This window comes from Sus scrofa, chromosome X (assembly GCF_000003025.6).
Source record: "Sus scrofa isolate TJ Tabasco breed Duroc chromosome X, Sscrofa11.1, whole genome shotgun sequence".
Taxonomy (NCBI): Eukaryota; Metazoa; Chordata; class Mammalia; order Artiodactyla; family Suidae; genus Sus; species Sus scrofa.
Genome location: NC_010461.5, coordinates 25,819,794 through 25,828,918, shown reverse-complemented (window position 1 = coordinate 25,828,918; position 9,125 = coordinate 25,819,794).

Below are 9,125 nucleotides of genomic sequence, written 5' to 3'. Positions count from 1 at the left end.
AAGTTGCCAAACACTATTGGAAAGTTTACACAATTAGTGAGAGAACCAGTCAGAATTATCATTTCAGACCCTTTATTTTTTCTACTATTTAGTGCCACTCTCAGAGGCATTACAGGTGCCTCTTGAAACTCTTTCTGAAATCCCTATTAGCTTTTATTTGATATTCTGCCAATTTAGAAATTCACTTGCTAAATTTGAATCTCTAATTAATGAAAAAACTCTAATCAATGAAAAAACAAACAAAAGCAAAATTAGCAAGTGTCCATGAACAATTGTCTGTGGACTTTAGACTCAGCTATAATTTCTCCTCAGAATGAATGAAAAATCTGACTTCTATCATTCTAAACAATCCTGATTTTCCAGATTTTATATTTTTATCTTTGAAAAAACTTTTTTTCCTGAATTCTATGAGGTCACCATCTACTTCTACTCCCAGCCCCCCCACCCTCCACCATATACACCAGCTTCTGTCTTTAGTTCAATTTTATGCATATGCACTTTTCTTTGAACACTCTGTCCATTCCCATGCCCCCTCACTCTCCCTTCCCTGAGGAGATTTCTCACAGATTTTTCACCCGTGGGCAAATACTGTCTCCCAAGATCCATTCAAGCCTTCCCAACCAACATTTTGCTTGATTTCCTATAGTTGGAATTCCATGGATACCTCCAGCTCAGCTGATTTATAACCAACATAGTCACTATGTTCCTTTTCAGACAAAGAAATTGTCATTCCCCAGTGCTTGAATCTTACAGTAAGCTTTGAAGAGTTGCTCTCTCCTGCCCCACACATCTGATCTGTTGAGAAATTTTTCTTGGGCCACACTCTGGACCACATGGTTATCTCCTCAAAATGAACTAGTGAAAAGTTCTTACATAGTTTTTCTACCTCTGGTCTCTGCTTTCTGTATCTCATCTAAAACATTCCTTTCATATTAATCTTATGAAAACACTGCAACGTCATTTAGCAAACCTCCACCAATGCTCAAATTGAGACTTTACTTGTCTGTCATGGTGTCTGAGTAGGGGAAGTTAATGAAGACTATGCATTTCCTGGCCCCAAATTCTTTGCTTTCTTATCTGCCACTGATGTAAAAAATAGTAACCCATTGCCTCAGCTAGTCTATTAGGCTAGGAAAACTACAACACTCATAGCAAATCCAACCCATCACCTATTTTCGAATGGCCTACAGAGTGGCTTTTACATTATTAAATGATTGAAAAAAATATCCAAAAAGCAGAATATTTTGTGACATGTAAAAGTTATAGGGAATTCAGCATTAACAGAATAAATAAGCTTTATGGTAACACAGTCATACTCATTTGTTTACTTCTCTATGGCTGCTTTTACGTTTCAATGGCAGAGATGAGTAACTACAGCAGACATCATATGGCTTCCAATATATTTACTATCTGGCCATCCACAGAAAAAGTCTGCCAGCTCCTTGTATATATGCCATTCTCTGAAAATGCACCTCCATGGCCACATACATGCCACTTATCCTTGTTAAGGAGAAGTATTCAAAACTTAGAAATACGAAAAAAGAATGACTGCAAGTCATTGTATCAGTGAAGCATTGTCTGACAGGTCTACCCAAAGGTTATTTAATTTCCTAGAGAATTTACCTTTGTTTGATTTACTGTTTACCAATGATCAGGGCCCGGACTCTGAAGTTACATGTTTACTTATAAATTTCTATTTAGGAGGGAAAACTACTACAAAATGTATAGTTTTATTACTCTGTAGGATATTAACTTTTCATCTATCAGGAAATTCATTCATCATGCCTTTGACTTACTGAGTATCTATATAAATCTCTGTTTTTTAAACTCCTCTTTGAACCATTTTTACCATCCTGCTGCCTCTTGAATTAATTTAAATTTTCAATACATATTCTTTCTGTATTTGTATGACTGCCATGTTTTAGCAATTTGAAAATTATACTTTGACTCACTGTTTGTGATTCCCTGTGCAAATCTCAAATCTTGGCCTCCAAGACCCATGTCAAATGGCTGGCTCTTAATGTTGCCTTGTGTTGATAACACTAGTTAAAATTGATCCATTCCTCAATGTTTGTCTTATTAATGGACATACAACTTCTCTCATAGACCCTAAGATTTTAAAGTCAGTGAGCATATTTTTGTAATAAGACTGAATTCTCAAAATGCCTTGGTTATGTAAAAACTCATTAAATGCTTGTGGAGTGAATGAGATTAAAATGCACTTAAGGGAAAATAAAATTAAAAATAAAATAAAATAAAATAAAATACCCATGAATAAACTTAAAAAAAAATGCACTTAAAAGAGAGATTGTTGTTAAAAAAACAACAACCAAATTGTCATTCTTTGTATTAGAAGGGAAAGAATAGAGAAAATGGTGTAAGGCAACAATACAGAGCATTCTAAACGTTTGTTGGGCAAAAGTTAGGTACAAAATTAAATAAAGAAGAGTCCCTAGGTGACATTGAATCAAGACAATGATAAATTGCCTGCATTTATAGTATTTGGGTTTTTTTTTCGCTTAATGTTAGCAAGAATCTTGCACATGATAAGGCAGGTCTCATCTATGTAAATATAATTATAAGCTTCTTATACACTGAACACTGATGCAGCAAATTCCCAATCTGTATACAGCACTGAAATGTGAATTTACTCTGCTCTTATTTCTCCTTTATTCAGAAGATAATCACCTTATGATGATTATTTTTCAGCAATTAGCTTATAATAAAGGACAGTCAAGGCCTCATCAAATCCATAGTTCAAAAATACTTTCTACTTAGTAGTTTAGGTACAGATCTAAGATATCCTAATACTTCTTTGAGCATCTAATATATCCTTAGTGGTGTTTTCACATGTTTGAAACACTTAACTACATATATATATGTGTGTATATATATATATATATGTATATATATATGATATTAGAAAAGTATTAAAGCATTGGTAAACATTCAGAGAAGAAAAATTATTTGTAACCCTACCTTTAAAACTGTTCTCAGTTAATCTCCATCAACAAACCTTTGCAGTGGACATTATCATCCTTATATTGTTGATTATGAACCTGAGAATCCAAGAAGCTCTGGATTTCATTCAGCTTGTGTTCTAATAAAGTCAAGATTGTGGTGCTAGAATTATAGTTCAGAAAACATTTGAACTGAATCTCAGAAAAGACATATGTGCTTTAGCGAAGTCTGCTAGCAGAACCTCCATTCTCCGTATGCTATCTTGTGATATGCATCATTCTAACATGACCCTCAGTGATCCCCAATTCCCTAATATTTACACCCTTGTGGAATCCCCTCCTATTGGGTGTGGTGTGGACATAGTGACCTGCTTCTAATGACTAGAATACATTCTAATGTGAAGGAATGTTACATCCATGATTAGCTTATGGAGTATTGTGACTTCCTGCTTTCTCTTGCCATCCTAGCTACCTCATTTTGATAAAGTTTGCTACACTATGGGAATGGCCCATATGGCAAGGAATGAAGAAAACCTCTATTCAACAGCCAGTGAGGAAATGAGTCACTCAGAACAACCTGGCAAAAAATTGAATCCTGCCAGCAACCATGTGATTGAGCTTGGACACAGACCTCAACTGAGCCTTCAGATGAGACTGCAGAGCCAGAAAACACCTTCACTGGAGTTCTGTGATAGACCTTGAAACACTAGACCCAGATCAGCTATTCCCAAATTCTCCAGAAGCCAGGAGATAATAAATTAATGTTATTTGAAGACTCTAAGTCTTGGGGTAATTTTAATACAGCATAGATAGCTAATATATCCTCTCTATGCACAAACTTGGTATTCCTATTCCTCTTTCCATATAGTTGGTATTCAGGTTCATCTCCTTCTAGCAAACTATTACATAAAACAATCTGATAGATTTATTTAATCAAGGTATTAATAACTGGTGAAAGCTACCCTTACTTCACCCGAGCTATTTTCATTTTAATTGAACATGGGCTTTTCAATTAAGCAATTGGATCTCTAGAGTTAGAATTTTAGGCACTACTAAGCCAAAGGGACAGTGGATTTTTATATTTCCCTGCCCGACAGTCAGGTTGTCCTAGAGGGGTTAGAACGTCAGGGTGGTTAGTTTCTCCTAAGAGACAAAAGCTGGTTGCTCCAATGCCATAGGAAGTATCAGAGGATTCCCTCTCATTCTCTGTGTTTGGATATACTTGGACTGGCTTCCCTGGAAACACTAAAGACTATGAGCCACATTTAGGCTAAAGGTGGGGGTAGGGTAGGATTTATGTATCAAAATTGGAAGAAGCATTCACAGAAGATACATTCATTCATTGGAAGTCCTGAATGATGTCAAAACACAGATCTCAAAGAAAAAATGATCCCTGCTTGGCCAACCCAATTTGGAGCTTTCTAGGCACTTCTGAGTTCATGTCATACATGCAGCCATGGCCTTGAATTCCAGAAATATATATTTATCAGGAACTATTGCAGTATTGTACGATTGATTTCAATCAACACTGCTACTTAAAGGAAGATTGGAAATTTCGCACCCATATCCAGAGGAAGCTGTCATCCAATGACTGGTCAATACCAGAGTATAAATGACTGGCATACTTGTCATAACGGGACAACTCTAAAGAACCATCTAAACGTCACAGTTTTTTTATGGCCATACCCACGGCATATGGAAATTCTTGGGCCAGGGATTGAATCCAAGCCACAGCTGCTACCTATGCCACAGCTGTGACAATGCCAGATCCTTAACCTATTGCTCTGGGCTGGGGATGGAACCTGCACCTCAGCAGTGACCCATGTCGCCACAGAGATGGTGCCAGATCCTTAACCCACTGCATCACAGTGGAAATTCCAACTGAAGTCTTTCATGGAACTGCCCCAGAGTCCAATTTTTTCCTCTGATCTATAGATAAAAAATAAATCTATTCCCTGTCCTTAAATCTAGGATACAGTGGAACAAGGACAGAAAACCACAATTTAAAAAAAAATTTGGAAAAGAATGAGAAACAGAGAGATTACTGGTTCATAGAAATTCTGAAATCCTGGCAGGCAACATTACAAAGATTCCATTACTCCACCATCATAAACTGAGGTTTCTGTAATATTGAGCTTTTGCTGAAAAGGACAGTTAAGCCCTAGTTTGTTCTTTTTTGGTCCACCAGATTCAGGTGTCAACAGATGCCAAGTTTTGACTTCATGGGTACTGGTGGAAGTGATGGAACACCTAGCAAAGGGCCTTTTAGTAATGAGATGAGGCGGACTCCTGCACACTTATAGCATGTTTAAGACCTAGGGGATGGTATAGCTACAAATTGGTAAAATTCCAACAGTGAGGACTATTATCTTAGCTGACCAGGAACTCCTACAGCAGTACAATTTTAGTGAGTTAGCCCACTGGGTATTTTTAACTCGTTGCAGCACCTAGCATTACATAACCCACCTAGATCCTGTCTATGTGTCATATCAATATATGTACATTTAATATTCACAAAATACTATGTGGTATTATCTCTATTTTACAGATGAAAAAAACTGAGGCTCAAGTAGATTAAAACTAACTTGATAAAGATCCATAAAAATTAATAAGCTAGAATTGAAAATTGTTTCCTTGAATATAAAACTCGTGTCATGTTCCTTATATTAAGCTAGTTTTCATTAAAAATGTGGTACAAAAAGGAGAAGAAAGATGAAGGAGGAGGAAGAAATATAATTAGGAGGAACAGAATGGAATTAGAAGAAAGGAGAGTGGTTTTGTGTGTGAGAATGCCAACATAAAATGTGTACTTCCAGCAGTGTGGTGTTCTAGAAACCCTGGATAAGGCTCTCAGTGGAATTTTCAGTATACTATAAATTATTAAACAGACACTGAAACGAAGAAAAATAAAGGTTCAAAGTATAAGAAAACTGACACTATCTTTGCTCTAAAGAAGTCATTGTGCCAACTTGTCCTTTAACCCACAGTAAATAAGGACGCTCATTTCCTCATCTCCTGATGACCTCATCAACACTTGCTACATCACTTAACTGGTATCTGTAGATTCATTTGCATTTGTTCATATTTTTGCAAAAAAAAAAATTCAAAATTTTTGTAAATGTCAATTCTTCTTGAATTGGCAGTTTCCTCATAACATGAAAGGATTACTTCCACAAGCCTCTGCCTTCATCCTTTTATATTCCTTATCCATATTTACTTTTAAAATCACCCACAGAATGAAATAACTGAGCCCAATTTCAAACAAAACTTTGTATTTGATCTGTATGAATACAGATTTGGGCCACTTTCCTTAATGGTGTCTCAATTTAACTGCAATTGTATTCCATTTGGAATCTCTCTGGGGCACATGTGGCATTTTGTTAAGATTTCCAGCAGCATAGCTGCATACAGTTCACTTGACATACATACTTCTTGATGGAGGAGTTCAGAAAGACTATTTAATTGTACTTTCCACTGTTTGCTACTGTGTACAATAGAGCCAAGTAAGGAAGGTTCAACTTTTCCTCTCTAAGGTGCAGATTTGCATATTTAAACTTTCTGTGGATGCTCTCCCAGTTGCGGCTCAGTGGCTAATGTTTAAGCACATATTTGCATTTGAAAAAAAAAGTTGTGAAAAGGAGGAAAATATACATTTGTTTAAAGAAATGCTAATTAGAATTTAACATAGCTTTAACTTTTCCATTCTTCTTCAAAGTGTTAGCATGACCTCTTGTCTAGAGAACTATCTACGATTTGTTCCCAGTTCCAGGGAATTCATGTAGGAAATAACTTGAACTCTATATGTTTTAGGATCTTTATTTATCTACGGAGTGATCCCTGGGGACTTTGCTGATGGAGATTTGGCATTACTGGTAAAAGGAAACCTTGGTATAAAATGTACCTTAGCTAGATCCCTGTTTTCCTGTAAGCATAGTAGTAAGCACAGTAAGTGATTTTTGGCTAAGATAAGAAAGACCCTTTATGGGGGGTGGAGAGGAAGAAGGAAGAGAAGATTTTCTGCTTATACATTTTGTTATATTTAAATTTAATGGTATTACTGACCATCAAAGATTAGACAATTTTGTTTAGATACCAAAGGTTGTGGACTTCATGTCTCTCAAAGGCCAACCATGTGGTGGTTTCAAGAAGTGGGACCATATCCCGGACACTGAGGATTCAGTCTTTTGGTGAATCTGTTTTTCTCATTGATTTGGTGGTCATCAGCCTCCAAAGATGACCTCCAAGAACCATGCCTTTTGGAACTCATGCCTCTGTATGGTCCTCTCCCTCAGTCAATCACAATGATTCTAACTGGACTCATTTTAACCAATGGAATGTGGCGAAAGTCATGCTGACTCTTAAGAAGATCTGGCTGCCTTCACTTTTGCGCTTTTGGGAAATTGGAACTGATATCTGAGACGTCTACTACCCGGTTGGAGAGACCATATGGAAAGACCTTGTGGAAGGGATCAAATGGAGAGCAGAGGCCCTGGACTACATGAGGAAGTAGAGAAATAGCACCTCTGTAGCACTTCAATTTACCCTCCATATGTCTCTTTTTCCATTGGTAATATGACAACAACTGCATGAGATTTCCTAAATGAGACCAGCAGTAGAACTGCAGAGCTGATTCCAGTCAATACACATGATAGATAATAAAAACTTTATTGCTTCAAATCACTGACTTTTGTGGTGATTTGTTACACAGAAATAAAGAACTAAATCAATGCACTTCTCTCTGGCTTCTTTCCCTGTGTCCCTCCTTCCCAACTCTTCCCTTGAACATCAGGGTAAGGTGAGAGGTGAGAGACGGTTGCATTGGTTTTTGCTCCAGTATGTGGGAATTACACATCCATATTTGGCCTTCTGCTGCCCTCACCCCCAAGAACCATATGGACACTAATATAACCTATCAAGTTCATCTGATATAGCATATCGAGTTCATCACCTAAGTATAAGTTTTTTGTTTGATTTTTTCTTATAGCTAATTTGGTGACATACTTAGAAGTTTGAGAAAAAAAAATGCTCTTAAATACAACCTATTGAAGTCCTTCCTATAAACTATAACTCAAAGATGTTTAAGCAATATAAAAGATGGAATGAAGAGTTACTACACAAATTTTTATTTACATTAAGACAACTAGAATTTTAAAATCTAATCTCCAACCTGCTTTCAATAATATCAGCTACCTTTTATTTTCACCTACTATGCACTATGCCTTCTATATATTACTTCTAAACTGTATTCACAATGATCCAGCGACATGGCCTTGCTTTTCTTCCTCAAACACACCAAGCTCATTCCTACCTCAACATCTTTGTATTGTCCTTTGGATAGAAAAGCTGTCAATGCTAGGTCTTTTCCTGATTGTCTCCTCTTGATTCTAGGTTCAGCCAGAATTTTAACTCCTCCAAGTAGCCTTTCATAGCTACTCTGTACATTAAACTCTTCAGGTAGTCATTTCCTATTCCATTCCCCCAGTTTATATTGTCATTGCATGTATCACTGTCTGAAATGTTCTCATTGACTTAGGAACTTGTTCTATGTGTCACTTTCAAGCAGAAAGTAAGACCCCTATGTCAAGAATACTGTCTCTCTGACTCTTTATTACATCCCCAGCAACCAGAACAATACCTGACATTAATGAATAAATGAAGCAAGGAAGGAAGAAACTTTTACAACTTACCTTCAAAGATAGAATTATTGTCTACTTGTATTTCAGGTGTGGAATTCAGGGGTAAAAGAGGTCACACAACATGCCCAGGTCTCTCAACTTAAAGTAAATGACTTCAGCTTATCCTGCTGTCCCCTCCAGGGCTTCCATGTTAGGTTAGCAGATAAACAACTCTGTCAAGCACGATCTTAAAGGGGGTCTAGAAAAGACCAAAAGAGATGACCTGAGCCAAGTAAACAGCTGCTTTCCTCTGTCAGAATCTTAAAACAAGCCCTAGGAACATTTCTCTGGTGCTTTTTTTCCCATACATTTTAAGAGCTAAATGAGGTCTTTAATGTTTAATTAAATTATTAAGCATCGACAGCTCAAATCAATAGGGCTTAATGGTGTAATGAGTTTACTTAACCAAAAATAACATGTGGCCAAAAGTGGAAAAATAAGGCTGTCTTCTAACACTGAAAGTAGACAAAGTGCTCAAGGAGATCAGCTG